General features: G+C 30.5%; 1 protein-coding gene and 1 long non-coding RNA gene across 6 annotated transcripts in view; one reads left to right on the top strand and one right to left on the bottom strand.

The window, feature by feature from the left end:
* Positions 1-871: 871 nt before the first annotated feature.
* Positions 872-16,227, top strand: part of slo (calcium-activated potassium channel slo) — a 291,323-nt gene continuing 275,967 nt past the window's right edge. The window contains exon 1 of one of the 2 annotated variants that reach the window (XM_071892349.1): positions 872-1,087. The gene's annotated coding sequence lies outside the window, so the exon portion shown is untranslated. The remainder of the gene's footprint in view (positions 1,088-16,227) is intronic. The other variant, XM_071892327.1, reaches the window with a different exon arrangement.
* LOC121127051 (uncharacterized) lies at positions 4,102-16,194 on the bottom strand. 4 transcript variants are annotated; one of them, XR_011782921.1, is made up of 4 exons: positions 13,433-16,194; positions 12,643-12,756; positions 4,900-11,269; positions 4,102-4,796 (listed from the first exon to the last, which is right to left on the bottom strand). It is a non-coding gene; the product is annotated as an uncharacterized lncRNA (long non-coding RNA). The 4 variants fall into 4 exon arrangements; XR_005867466.2 differs by having other exon boundaries at positions 4,102-11,269; positions 13,433-13,756; positions 13,839-15,674; XR_011782920.1 differs by having other exon boundaries at positions 4,102-11,269; positions 13,433-15,674.

The following is a 16,227-nucleotide window of genomic DNA, read 5'->3' as shown; positions in this document are numbered from 1 at the left end:
GGTCTTATTAATTTCTAATCAAATATTTGAAGTAGGGGGGGGGGGTTAATTATAAATAAAAATGAGCATGTTCAATTTTAGTCAAACTTTTTTACTGACAACATATATTGGTAGAATAAAAAAAATTGGAAGCTAACCTCTATCATGAAAATTACTTTTTCAACCATGAATGCGTGTCTTTTAATTTATTTTCAAAGTAATAAGAAGAAACTTTGAAATGTCGTAATCATTAAAGCAATAGATTTATAATATTTTAAGTTAATAAAAAATGGCTTTAAGGTCATATAAATAGGTCAGAAGTAACAGTAAAAGTCAACTTCTTCTAAATTCTTATTTTAGCGTGTGTACTAGAGTGTTCAATTTTAAAGGTGACCTGTTAATTCAATTTTCTGTAGTATTTTGATGAAAAAGTTATGTTTTTAAAGTTTTACTTCTATAGGGATTTAAAAATTATATTTTTTAACGACATTTTCTATTTGTAAAGAGATTCCAAAGTTTCAGTTTTCAAGTTATGTTACTGAAATTTATTACTGTTCCTTTTCTCACGCGATACATAGGAACATAATCTATATTTTTCGTACTGAAGGAAAACAAATTGTAGTCAATCAATCAGAAATACTTTAACGACCTCAAAATGGAATAAAATAAGTATTAGTCCTAAATTTTAATGCAGATGGCTAAAGTAATATAAATTACTGATATGTGGAGTGGCAAATGCAAAGATATACAAAATAAATTTCGTAGAAAAAAAAATTCAATATTACTAAAGGTATCAAACTTCCATGAAAAATATTATAACGAGTATTTTTAATATTCATAATGTATATTTTAGAAATTTTTGGATTGATGTAGTTATGTATTATGGAATTCTAGAGACATGGAAAACTCACACTCTTTTACCGCGTTTGTTTTCCTTCCACCTTGAGTGCTAATATTTATACTTTCATTCAACTAGGTGAATGTTCTCTCTGATGTTAATCAAACTTTGTTATTGTTCATCGTTAGTCATTACTCATTACCTTCATCATCTCATAAAGAGAAATATCTAATATCATCGGATAACTAATAGTTAATTTTGAGAAGTTTTGTAAGTAAAAAAATAATTAATTTGATTAAATGGACTCTTCAAATACTCTTTGACATCAGCTTTTCTCATTATAATGAGGATCATATTATTAATTATTATATTTGTATTTTATATTTATATTTGATGACATGTTATAGGTATTATTTTAAAATCATGGCAGCTTGTTGTTGTGTACCCAGTTGTCGGACTGGGTATAAAAAAGAAGCTAAATATCCAACCGTTTCTCTTCACTCCTTCCCACAAGATGAATTCTTAAAAAGCGACTGGCTTAGAGCCATACCTAGGAAAACTGACGGAGCTTAGGCAACTTCTAAGTATTCAAGAGTTTGTTCCCTCCATTTTCAAGATAAGGATTTTGTTACTGAGAGTCAAGATGACCGTAGAGTCGAAAATCACAGTTGTTGTCTATGGATCCTAAACTCCAGAACCGTTATTTAAAACCGTCTGCTCTTCCAAGAACTTTCCCTAATCTTCCAAAATATTTATATATGAAAAGACTTGAGAGGACAACAACGAAAGATTCATCATCAGCAAGGCTTTCTGCTGAAAATTTATGCCTTATCCAGGTGGAAGAAAAGTTATTAAAAATGGATCTTATAGACAATTTTGAAGACTCATGTTCCAAATTGGTCATTGAACAACTTCCAGAAAATATATTTTCTAAGAGAACAGAGGACTGCATTCAACTTTACTACTTGAAAGGTTCATTAAAAGCATTCCTTGAAATAAAGTTCACTATAAGTATTGAAATGGATCTTACACTCTCAATTAAAAAAAAAATATCAGAGTGAATCCTAAAATGATTCAGCATATAACGATCGAAAAAACGATTACTTCCATAAACAAGCTTAAAAATATACCGGCCTATATGAAATCTCTATGCTCTCCATCAATGCAAGAAATTATTTCTAATTGAGTTAATGATATGAATATGCTTCTTCAATATTCGTCCTTCGTCAACTCTCAGCTACGAAAGAAAATAATGTTCATCTCTGAACAACTCGTCCTTCTAAAATCCAATCCAAACCTCAGACGCTTTTCTCCTACCTATTTAGCAACTTCTCTCGTTTGGCACAATACAAGTCCTGCACTTTATAAACAGATGTCCACTGATGGGATAACTTTGCCATCACCAAACCACTTGAAAAAATTCTCTTCGTCTTTTACTATGAATGTTGGACTATCTTCTTCATCTGAACACTACTTATCTACAAGAGCCAAGTCACTGTCTGATAATGAGAAAATAGTTGTGCTTTTGGTCGATGAAGTTTTTACTGCACAAAGAGTGGAGTTTTTTGGAGGAAGATTAATAGGTCAGGATGGAGGTCAAATTACAAAAAATTAGCTTGTTTTTATGCTTAAATCACGTGTTCAAGTTACTGGGATACCGTTGTACTTTATCATGTGGTTAACCTCAATTCCGAAACAATTTATGACTTGCTCATAAGGACAAAATCAGAGCTTTTGAATATTGGGTTTAATGTAATAGCTGTTTCGATGGACAATGCTACTCCTAACAGGAAATGTCACCTCAAGCATTTTTGTAATTGATCCTGGAAACCACAAATACCAAATCCAGCAATTCCAGATTCAATTCTCTTCCTTCTCTTTGATAGTACTCATAATTTCAAAAACTTGTATAACTGTTTCCAAAGGAGAAAAATATTGAAATGCCCTAATTTTGGTGATATTCACCTCTCATCTTGAAATTTTCAACTTTTCATTGACTTATACGAAACGGAAAAGCATAAAAAGGTCAAAGTTGCACACAAGTTAATGTCAAAAGCGGTGTATCCAACTCCTATTGAAAAAACCAACGTTATACTGGCTGACAGCATTTTTCATGAAAGCACAGTTGCAGCTCATCATTATTACTCCTCAACGTACCCTGCATGGAAAGTTACTGGAAACTTTGTCTCCCTTGTAAGAAAGTATTGGAATATCGTAAATTGTAAGACGCCTTCTGCGGGAGTTCGAAAAAGGGATATTCAAAGGAACCACTTAGCAAAGGACCCGATAATTTTGAATATATTTTGAAGCATGGTTGATTCTATGGCAGGAAGAAACAAAAAACACAAAATTGGACTTACAATGGAAACCTTTACATCCTTGAAGCAAACTACAAGTGCAGCCATAATGCTTGCTCAACATCTATTTATGAACTGCGACTTTAAATACGTTCTTCTCAGTCAAGTAAAAAGTGATTTTATAGAATAAAGATGCAGCTGGTACCGTCAACTCTCTGGAGCAAACTATTATATTTCAGTAAGACAAATACTTGATGCTGAGAAAAAAATTAGAATACTGTCACTTGCTAAATTTGATGGGCTTAATATGCAAGAAATAAGGAACATTCATTCAAGTGGATTATAAAATTGAAGATGTGGACATAAACAAGTTAAAAACAATAATTTTGGCTTCAATGGAGGAAAACGAGATTACTTATGAACTTGAAAGAAGTGACGAAGCTCTTCTTTAAGTAATTTCTGGCTATATTGAACGGTCACAAGCTTCAAGACTGAAATGTAATAATTGTTTCCACTTTCTTGTATCTTCAAAATATTTCCTCTTGGTTACTTTCAGTGAATCTGGTCTCGAAGACTCTCAACATCAACTCTTGGAGCAAATAAATAGAGGTCTTTATTCGCCAACATAATTTTGTTTTCATATGATCACTAAAGTATTTGTGGTGTATCAAATTATAATAAGAAATAGAAAATCGACGTCTCAATTTTTTCAATTCCAAAATTTAGGAAAACAATTTTCTATTCTATGTTGTAAACTTGTTTATGACTTTGAAAACTATTTATGCTATAATTGTTCTTCAAAAATCATTCATTACAAAGTTTATTTTCTCATTGTTCGATTCAATTACTTAATATTTTTACAAAAAATTATAGTAGAAACCTTAATGGTGACATTAATATACAAAGATCAGCTACACAAACCCAAACAAATTGTCATAAATTGAAAAATTGTTAAGCTATCTTCCAATCAATAATAAAATTCAAGAATAATAATTAATCTTATATTTAATAAATTTCTCTCAGATCAACAAAAAATGCTTATACATTATTTACGAACTATACGTGGTTAATTGATATATATTCCAACAAAAGAGTCTATAAAGAGGATCCCGTCCTTCTCTGAAGTGGCAACAGATAGCCGTTGGCATGGGATCTCAGCCTTCTCCGGATCTCAAGTAGGCTTGATGCTTAATTCGTGGAAGCCTGGCCATGCCCTTCCAACGAGGAAGCAACTAATGATCGTAGGATGGGATCCCAATTTTTTCAGAGATCGACTCTAAGCCTCCTTGTGGGGAATCACGTCTGTTGGATTGAAGTTTTGTGATACTCCATCAATCCAAAGAAGCGTTTACAGAAAGCCCATGGGATAAAATCATATTCTCCTCCGGAGGAGTGACGTTAGTTTGTTCCTTGCTCTGTGAGAGTCCGACTCCATCCATTAAACGAAGCGGCTCATGTGAGGTGTGAGAGTTCGACTGTCAACCAAGGAAACGGCTACAGAGCCCCTTTTTTATGGAATATCAATCTTTTTCTATAATGTAATGTACTCTAGGACAACATAGAAGCCAGTGGTCCTGGAGAACAAGGATCCCCAGGTATAAAGACACACATCACTGATAATAAACAATAAACAGAGCGAAACAAGTAGACAGTAGGAGAAAGAGAATAATAGTATGTCAATTCTGTAAAAGAGAAGAAGGAAAATTTAACCCTCAACGTGGAATAACAAAAAAAGCGTGAGTCATCCATGTCTCTAGAATTCCATGTTATGTATATATGATTTACCCGATGACTTCCAAATTAATTATGAGTGATGGTGTATAATGTACATAGATATGCGTTCAGAAATCCCATTGCATAGTATAATATTATGAATTCTGACTTATTTAGTCTATCCCTTTCTTTTAAAAGAAGCCATATTTATTATTGGAAATAAATCGCTCAATATTAACAATTTTATAAAATATAACACTTCGGGCATGATTTAGAAGGATTGAATGGTCTTAGTTGTTTTATATTCAAATTTCAATGACCAGTAGAAAGATAATAGTATAAAACATTAATTTCCATTTAATTGTAGTTTCAAGTTTTTTTGACGATCACCATCAAATACCTTTGAAATTGTATTTAATAATTTTCACATAACTTCAACTAAGAAATCATATAAAGCATTTCTGAACTTATTTTATTTAGATATGATTGATCTTCTTATCATATTAAAATCTTCAAATCCAAAGAGATATGTTTTCTGTCGATGGAATCATTCTGTTAGTTTGAGAAGATTGATAATTCTGTTTCAACGAATCGAAAAGCGGGCTGGCTGGGAAATATATATGATATCTCAAGGATTTATTGTTTTTAAATCAAGATAAAGTTTCTTCATTTGAAGTACTAATTTATGCTGAATAATTTATTACCATTATGCTGCTAATTAAAGGAAAGATTATTTTAAAAATACATCTAATGATACATCTCACTATTTGATAAAATTAGAGAAATCGCCTTCCTTAAATGACAATACGGGAAAAAGTTATTTGGTTACGTCTATATTTTGAGTAAAATAGTCAAATATAAAGATAAGATACATAATCGCAGCACAAGGGTAAACCCCCCACACTAAATCATGTTCTAATTCATATGAATTGATTCCAAAATTTATAATTAAAAACATACATTAATACAATTAAAGTAATCTTTTACAGTGTTTAAAATATACATTTGCATCTAAAAAGAAGAAGTCAAATTAAATTTGATTTTATCATCCAATATTTAGAAGAACTGTTTTAATCCTCATCATCACTTTTCTAATGCACTTTATCTTTATAAATTATGTATTTGTACGAATAGTGTGGAAATAAAATATAACAACAAATTATCTCTAATCTTTGATATTATTATAATATTCAAACAAATCATCGAATAAACTAAATCAGCTAATTTAAAATTAGCCACAATCCATAAATTATAAAATTAATAGTTGAAAATTTAACTCTAAACTAAATAAAAAAAATTATAGGCTGAATGAATAAATTCAAATAATTTCAATAAAAAATACATTTAAAAGGATCATCTGGACATCATCATGTATGTACAAAATATTAATCCACTATGATTAAAAATTAAATAAAATTGATAAATATGAGTCAAGAGCGACTAATTCAGAAATGCTTGGAAATTTATAACAAAACCTTAAAACAACGATATTTCCTTCCACTGCAGAAAAGATCAGAGAGCACCGATTAAATGATTATTCATATTTTTATAAAATGTTTGAATAAAATTCTTGATAGATGTTGTCGTTGCCTCTTTTTAGGAGTTAAAAAGTAATTATTCCTCAATAGAAATGATTTTGACTTTCTCTAATACAATCTTCATTCAAATGATAAAAAAATTTCACTTTCTTCATGAGTCGTTTCTGTGTCCCTAACGAAACCTATTCCAAGTTTTGCACTTCTTTTACATTAACATCAAAGTGAGGATGAAGAGAACCTCTCGAAACTCGTATCGGAATTCTTTTGCTAAGAGACTAATAAAGGGATTCTTCTTGGTAAACGAACGTTTCACATAAATACATGTGATAGAGTCAGAAATATGAATATTCTTGGTCGTATTGTTAATCAAATCACTGTCCATGACCCTTATCTGATAAAGTTTTTTATCCACGTAGAAATACTGAAGAGGATTTTTAGTGTCAACCTACATTTTTCTAGAAAATGCATGAACTCTCTATGTATATAATCCTCCCTGGATGGATGTAATCAGGAGCGACGAAAAGATTCTTCTAATTCTTGGCAAAGAATCCTAATTTAACTTCAATCAATTGGAGTAATCAGAAATGCTTTAGTTTTTCTTTTATATACTTTTCATATGTCGTAAAGGTGGTATTTGTCTAATATTGATACGGTTCAAACTTGTGAGTAAATTACCCTAATTCGAATTTTAAACCGAAGAGACTGTTCCAATTTAATTAGTACCTAGTCTTTTTTTCTAATATTACTAAGTTTTCTGGTTCTTTTCTTGAAGGAGAATAAATCATACAAAAATACTTGAAATTATTGAGAAAGGAGAGGTTTGGTTTTAAGGTCCTCATAAAAAAGAAGGATTTATTACAGTTAGAGTTGGATCGGTCTAAAAAATCTGAAAAGACTCCAGTCCAATCAGTCCGATCGTAATAAAATTTGTCAGTTCTTAGATCGGTCCTTATCGGTCTTTTGTAGAAAAAACAATAGCTAAAATGACGTAGTTGTTACTAACTACGTCTTTTGAGTCGCTAAAGTTACATCATAACTCATAATTTCTTTCAAAGAGACAAGATACCTGTAGGAGATGTGTGACTAGAACGTTCTAGCTATCATTCATTTTTGTCTTAGTTCTTACATTCTTCAATCCTAGCTATAAGTCAAGAAAATAAAACGATAGCTAAGTCTGTAGGACTGAAAGACCGATTTATCAGTCCTTAGGACCGTTAAATGGTAAAAAAAGTTCGGACTGATAAAAAAAACAAAAAAAAACTGAAAGGGGTGGGGAAAAAGACTGATAAGGTGATGTGTCCTAGGACTGATCCAACACTAATTCCAGTAAAGATAGACTCAAGAATAATAATAATATAAAAGGAGAAATTATACGTGCTTAATGAGTGCGTAAGGACTTCAGTGTCCCTAGTTTGAGACACAATCCCATTATTACTTATTTTTCTTGTGAATAGTTCTAACTTTTTTAAAATAAAATATTATAGCTGTAACAAGATCAAATAAACATAACAACTATATTTTATTTTGTAATTGTTACATATAAATATTAATTTTATATCGGAAATGAACAAGATGCATGTCTCTTGCAATGCCCCACTCCATATTGATACTCATCCAAATCTTATAAAATTCATGTAACATTTTCCAATGATTTTGCATGTCACTAGTCTCGCTCATGGTCTGAAAAGAATACCAATACTCTATCCTAATTTATTTGAAAATACTAACACTCTTATCTCTAAAGTAAAAACTTTATTTCTTGATTCTGGTGATCGAAAACGATTGATTACTACAATTGATTAAAAAATCTGAGCACTTCAATTTAGTATGGCCAAAACAGTGATACAATCAATAAATCAACAGTCATAACATTATATATTTATTGTATACCATACACATTTTCCTCGAGGTTACCAGTAATAAAACATACATGGTACAATCAATATAAGAAACCAAATAATAAGATATATTTTTAATATTATACTCGTATCTACCAATACTCATAATTATCATTAATTGTTTTGCATCTTCAATATAATCCTCTTCATACTCCATAAATAACTATTAATTACTTATTTGAATAGTAAATACTAAAGATAATTAAAGAATAGAGTAAATATTTATTAGACATTCAGAGCTGTATTTGAGTTTAATTTTTCAGTGTTCAGATCAAATCCAAGTCCGTATGCTCCGGGGTAATCGGAAAATAAGTGATGTATGGATCTACCAGTATTCTCGTCCAAGGCAAGATATTCTTTCCTACAAATTATTCCCTAATTTTTGATAACACTAATTTACTTTGGACTCCTTTGAATTTGTGAAGGCGTATGGACAGTGATGAAAATCCGGTGTGTGTTTTTGTTTTTTTGTTTTTTTCCGTTTTGATGGAATTGATAATCTGAAGATGAATTTTCTTTTCCTTAGGAGTTGTCATTATTATTTAATTCCTGAGTAGTGAACATTATTTCCTAAATAGATACAATTATATTCAAAACCTGATTGAACATTCGGTTATGCTCATAAAAGATGGAACTTAATCTGTTGTTGTTGTTGAGTTATAATTGTAAGTCCTTGTTGGACTCAGAGTGGAATTGGAGATACTCGACATCGGAATAATTCTGGTAAATGTCCTTGCTTATGTTATTTTCTCCTTCCTCCCTTGTCACAGCTGATTGTAGCTGATCTAATGAAATTTCATCAGCATTATTCTTTCTCTCCTCGAAAAAATTCTTCTAATTGTCAGGGTGACTAGGTTGATAATCAGCTTTTTTGTTTCTTTTTAACATGCCCATTCTACACTAAATTTTAATCATTACGTTTGGATGATAAAAAAGAACAATTTGGACAGCTTTGGTAAATAAAAATATATATTCAGAGTCGGAGCACTCTCTTTGATTCAGATAACAACTGCAAAAAGCCAGACTCTCTTATAATAGCTTTTTTTTGCATCACTGATAATTGTAAATTGTAGTCAATTTATGAATCTATTAAATATTAAAAATAATATCGTATATTACAATTAGACAGTTGAAATTTTATAATGGCTGAAGAACATTATCAATATTCCTAATGAAAAATATCATCATTTTAATCCCTACCATTCAAATTTTTCAATCATTTTTGACGCTTTAGTTTTCATTTTACAATATGTTAATTTTATACCTCTTTTAATATTATCATTTACTTCAGAAAATAATTCTTTTGCCATGCACTTAAAAGTTTGACTGAAACATAAAACGATCAAAATTATGCTCTTCATCATATTCAACATCAAGAATTTCCAGGAAGTATAGGTTTTCTGATATTAGTTTTAATCGTGCGTGGACACATTGCCGAAAACCTTTTTGCCAAAATCCATTTTCTGGAATGGACACATTGCCGAATGACCTCTTTTCTAAACGGACAGTTTACTGAAGGACCACTTTCAGAACAATTCTATCAAAAATAATGACAACTGCCCAATAAATGAATTCGAATACGAAAACATGTTTAAAGAAGAGAGGATGTCGAGTGTAGATTAATCAATGACTCAGAGAGGGTTGATTTAGATTCAATCGACATTGGGAATAAATAATAGTTTGGATGGAATGTATTAGAACTCCTATGTACCTGGTCATGTCCTGATGGACATTCCTCTATCTCGTGGTCGCCTGAGTTTCAAAATGTGTTTTTCATTGGAGTAGAATCCAACTTATACTACGCAAGGAGCACAAGTAATAATTAATTTATTTATGTTTACCAAGATTTTTCTACCTTTTCATTCAAGTTGTTGTCCGTGCCTAAGCTTCAGGAACAAATGAAAATTTAAATCATCAGAAATATATCAACTAAAGCTATATTCATATTTCCAGTCTAGTTTCCAATGCTAAATCCAGCATTTTTCTCTTTTTAATCATTATAGTCTATCAGAACATACTCCCTTCACGTATCTCTTTATAAAGTATTCACATCTATTGTTGGATACACCTTACGAAATAAAACATTACTCTTTTCTTTCGTTAACTATATTTACTATTCCTTAGTCCAGGCATCTCAAACTGTTGGGGTACCCCTAAGAAGCGTGGAGTATCCCTACGAGAAGGGGATATTGAAATAATCAGAATTGTTATACATTTCTTAAAAGTACTTAGTTATTCTGAGTCCAAAATCCAGCATTATTACATTACAATTCCTAAGAACCAACAGCTGGTGAAACTAAATTATGCCAACAAATGATATATTTACATGATTTATTTCTATAACTTTTTTTTAAGGGTAATGAAATCAAAAAAATACATTACAAAATATGATATTTAAGATAAATAATACATAACGAAGAATAAATCATAAAACGTATTAAAATTTCAAGGTATGTTTCTTAAATATTCCATCTTTTTGTCTGAATTATAATTAAGGATAATGTTGTAGATCCTTCTATTTATACTTCAATATTTTTCGGATATTGGTATTATCTAGCACCTGTCTAAATCACTTTTTTTTCTTTGTAGGCTCTTTTCCTTCTTAAAAGCGTCTTTCAATACGTCGGAATGAATATAACTAACAGAGCTCTTAAAGCGTTGTGTAACTCTACTGCACTATTATTATTTTGAATCGTCATAGCTTGAGTATTTTCGTACATATTCCAAATTTCAATTGGAAATTATGGTTTTACTCTAAACAGGTTTTCTCCACAAGCTTATTCTCCTCCAATATAATTCGTTTCTAAGTAAGAAACAAATTCTTTCAGTATATCATCGCCGTCGGGAGTTTTATAAACCCTGTCAATTACATCAATGACTGGGAGAAATTCCAAGCCTGTAAATCACTTGACTTTATAATTAAAATTTCCGTCGGCTAGATATCTAACTTTGAAGCCCAGATCTACAATGTACCAATAGAAATTTTCGGCCATTTCAAAAAGGCAACTAGTGATTTTAGAAGTTGGGAAAGTTTCACTGAATGCATTTAATATTGTCTTTTCGAAATCAGTCATTAATTTTTGTTGACTCAATGTTAGGTGTAGACTCTTTAAGATGCTAAAAAGCTTAAAAAAAATTTCTCCCGATTTCCCCAGCAGTAAAACGACATACTTTGTATATAATTCTGATTAATGACAATATGCAGGGTGAACAATTGATAAAATATTTGCCATCATTTTCCAGTTTTTTTACTCTTGCAAGATCTTCTAGGCCACTTTGTGTTCCAAATACAAAAAAATGTTGACATACATTTTATTGCAGAACACAATTACTGAAGATGATCAAACTAGATATTTACAAGAATTGTCGTACATATTATTCAAAGACATTTTTATAGTAATTAAATATTGAAAGAGGTACATTTATTCAATAAATTAGTTAACTGATGGAGCTTAACACTCACAAAAGACCATTATTAGAATGAAGTTACATATTCAAATGTCATTGTATCATATTTAAAAAATACACACAAAAATTTGATGAAAGAGCCTATAATTTATAAGTCACTTGGTATGGTTCTCATAACTTGGTTATGGAGGTATGCATTCACAACTCCGAGGAATCGAGTCCCTTGAGTGACTACGTAATACAGCCTGTTTCGTTCACTTTGTGTAAGAAAGAAGGTTCACAAAGAAACAAAGACCGTTGTTCTCATCTTTCTATTCAGATTCCAGATTGTTCCAACTGTATTGAGCTTTACAGTTTTCCTTGCTTACGTCTCTCATTTCCTCATACTCTCCTACGACCGACCTTTGAGTGCCTCTCTAAATCCTCTCAGTGGTTTGCTTCAACACAGCCTATCTCCTCTTCTTCCGAAACATCCGGGATCATAGCGAAGTAAAAATATGAAACCACTACTCTTCCCTGATCTAATGTTTTTTTGTTATGCTTGTTCGTCCATCCATGAGTCTTTTCAAATAATCCATAATGTCGAATTATAATTAATAATGTATTATTTACAGTTATGACTTCTTAGCATTTCTTTCATTGTATATAATCCAAAGAGATATAAAGTCTCTATGATAAAATCACTGTCGTTTTTGTATATTATTTAATTTATTTAAAATACTACAAGTTAAAACGGTAAAAGATTCGAACTACATGCTACTATGTTGTGTTCATACAATGATCAATAATGAATATTAACTTTTGAAGCATCAAGATAATTAATTGAATCAATTAATTATTAACTAATGAACACTTAATTATAGTAATTTGTGACAAATAATTAAACATTTTACTCTTTAACTTTGGAGTAACATGAATGGGAATCATTATTACATAGTATTGGATCATGAATCATCATCAAATATATTTACTATTTTATTTGGAAAGTGGTCATTCGGCAAAGTGGTCCATAGGCAAACTGTCCGTTCGGTAAAGTGTCAGTTCGGTAAAGTGGCTTTCGACAATAACGTTTTGGGTAATGTTTCCTAAAACCAGTTTTAATATATTATAATTAGTGAAAATATATAGTTATAATAAGTGTAAATCATAGTAAATTAATCAATTTTCAATTATACTAAAAGGCTTAACAATTAAAACAAAATCAAAATTCAAACTTAAATTAATGAAGAACGTTAATACCCTTTTTATGTAGGTGTATTACACCATTATTTACAATTGTAAAAAAAATAAAATAATTTCCGTGTTAATGTCATATTAATATACTTCACAATTGTCAATGCACTTAATCAATTATTTAGAGTCAATGAATACTGAAACAATTGTTTTCATGTACAGTTTAGGTACATTGTAAGGCCATAGTGTAATCGTTAATTATTTATTGAACATCGATTTGAAGATCCTAAATCATCACAAGAGTGATATTCAAATATGATGACATAATTGATTTAATAATTCAGAATACTACTCCCAACTCACTATCCTTTGAAATATGTTAAGCGAAATTCATATTTTCCAATATAAGTCTTTTAAAGTTATAAGATACATTAACATATTTACCACGTAAGAATTCCCTTGTACTATTTATGCATATATGTAAGTAATAGGAAAGTTGAAAATGTTTTGCATTTTTGCTAATAAATATACCTAAAAAAGAGGTCCACCATGGTCTTCTACTTTTTTTCAATGATAGAGGAGACTTACAAGTAATAAGGGAATCGGAAATGAGGATGAAGTGTATCTAATTACAGCAATCGTTCAGCCATATAAATAGATTCTGTGTCCTAAATATGACCTTTTTGTTTGTTAAGTAAATCCTTTACATTGGAGGACGCAAATCAATGGAAGAGTTTTCTAAGAATATTCGGAGACGAAATAGAGTAGACATTGGCAGGAGCTTCAATTGAGGAGCTGCTGATAAAGAATGATAAGTATTTTTGTTCCTCACTGGGCATTTCATTCAAGTATTCTTTATCTTTATCAAACTCCTCAGTTCTTACAGAAGTATACAGTGATTCTTTACAAGATCTAGAGTCACGGATGTATATTTGAACCAATAGATGATGAAGTTACCAATTTTGATGTTAAAGGACATATACACAATACTTACATATTTCTGAGACGACATCCATCGAGTAAGGCATAAGAACCTTTTCTGAAGAGAGGAGATTCATGATGTCATATACAGATATGAATTCAATGGAACTATGAGTGGACTCAGATCCATAAGTCCAAGAAAAATATCGATCTAAACCATCATTATTGTCTTAGAAGTAATTAATTTGATTTATATTTCCCTATTCTGACTAAATTTTATCACAATAACTATTTTGACATAAAAGTACTAATTAATTTTATTTATTCCTCCTTCAACTATGAAGTAGTTTTAATATAAGAGGTTTTGTGGCACTTTTGTTCTCTTTTGCTTAGATATTATTGGTATATATGATGTAAAATGTAGTTTATCTAATCTTAAAATATTACTAATAATGTGTAGTTGGTTTCTCAATTAATAATAAAAATAAGTGAGGAGAAAAAAAAGTTCATTGCTCAATGAGGTCAATTCCCCTTTATTGAGAGCATTACTATTTCAGGAGCAGATCTCCATAAGTAGAGTTACGCCACCAGCCTATCCGTTTTGATGATAACTTATTTCTCTATGTGTTTGTGTCATGGCCCAAAACATTCAAAGTTTAACACTATATTTTAGTTGAAAAACTCCACAAAGGCAATATATTTTGTTAAAATACCCCAAGTATGCCCTGTTGTCGTGCCGTGGACTACAGGAATCGTTCTGGAGCTGAGAGGATTACACTTTTTTTAATTTCCAATGGAAGGATTTTTGGGAAGGCATTGGGCTCTAAAAATGAAATGAAATCTTTGGAAACCATCATATAATTCTGGATCTTGCTCTAAACATTTTGAAGAAAATCAATTCATAAAGAATTCCAACTCTCAAGCCATTCCAGCATTGTTTAAACATATAAAACCTAAGCTCTAAGGCTCACCAAAAACTCCAGCAAACACATTTTCATTCTGAAGAACAGAGCTGATGCTAAGCAAATTAAATAATGAAGAAAATCTCAATCAACTTTTTTGATCAAATTTCAGGTACAAAAAAAACACCGCAATTTCAGGATCATAAATAATTAACTCCTTATTTCGAACCTCTTACTTCCAAAAGTAGAGAAACTGACTTAGTGGACATAAATCTAACTTAATCAACAATAGAAGATGAAACTTCTTATAATGGTAACTTTGTTTTTGGATTAGTTACCTTATCTTTAAAAAATATGGCATGTATTACATACATTTCTCCTAAGATAAAACATCTAAATGATATTAATACCAACCTACAAATTCAAAAAGGAGTATATGAAGAAGAAATAAACGAATTGAAGAAGAAGTTGAAGGAGAAAAATGTCAAAATTCGGGACGCTGAATCAAAGTTTAAGTCTTTAAAAATGCGCATTTCTTCGGTGTTTAATTAAAACCAAATAAATTTTTTAAGTTGCAAGTCTTCACATCCCAAAATACGCCTTTGGTCTAATAAAACCATCGAAAATTCACTTAAGTTACGATTCGTTGAGGAACTATATTCTGTCCAATTAATCTATTGCACCAAGAACTGTTCAGATCAATTTGTAAAAATAGAGGCTTTATTCAAATCCTATGTCAATCAATTCAAAAAAATGTATACTCAATGACTTAAGTAGTAGTTACATTAATTAATTCGTCTATAAATGTCATAAAATTTTATTTTTTACTGTGTCTAAGTATGTTAGTATAAAAATGCACACATATTTACGAATACAAACTGCGATTAGGAAAGAAAATATAATAGCTTCTTCTACTTTAGTAAGATGAAGAATGTGTATGTGTAAAGTAAAATTAATAATAATTATCAAAGTAATTATTCCCTTTTTTTTATAATAATAAAGCCCAATAAAATTATTTTTGAGTATTCATTTATTATATTCAAGCTCTATTGGGGAAAGTTGATATCTGTCTCTACGGGACACTAAAATCTCGTGGCGTAACTCTTCTTATAGGGCTCTGTTCAGGAGAATACACCAATGATCGATAACTGGATACTTTTATTCATAATCAAACGTTTAATAAGTAATTCATCCTTAATAAATACAGAGTAAGAGAAAAAATAAAATAGAGAAACCATATCATTGATATATAAAAAACCGGATTGAACATTTGCCTATGCTTATAAAATAGTAAGAGCAACCCTAATAATTTAATGCAGAGTTATAATTCTAAGTCCTTTTTGGGACTCAGAGTTTAATTGAATATCGACATTGGAGCCTTTATTTATTTCCTTTGCCCACTCCGCATGTGCAAAATGCTTATTATCTACAACACCATAAATGACTTTAAACAATCCCAGGTACTCCTGCTAATATTGTATACAACAAGAGAGTGACTATAGCTTCAAAGAGAGGTTTTATACAACTTTTGATGTGTTCGATAAAATTCTAATAATTAAA

This window comes from Lepeophtheirus salmonis, chromosome 12, assembly GCF_016086655.4.
Source record: "Lepeophtheirus salmonis chromosome 12, UVic_Lsal_1.4, whole genome shotgun sequence".
Lineage (NCBI taxonomy): Eukaryota > Metazoa > Arthropoda > Copepoda > Siphonostomatoida > Caligidae > Lepeophtheirus > Lepeophtheirus salmonis.
Note: the sequence above shows the minus strand (reverse complement) of the source record. Positions and strands in the feature narration are given on the sequence as shown.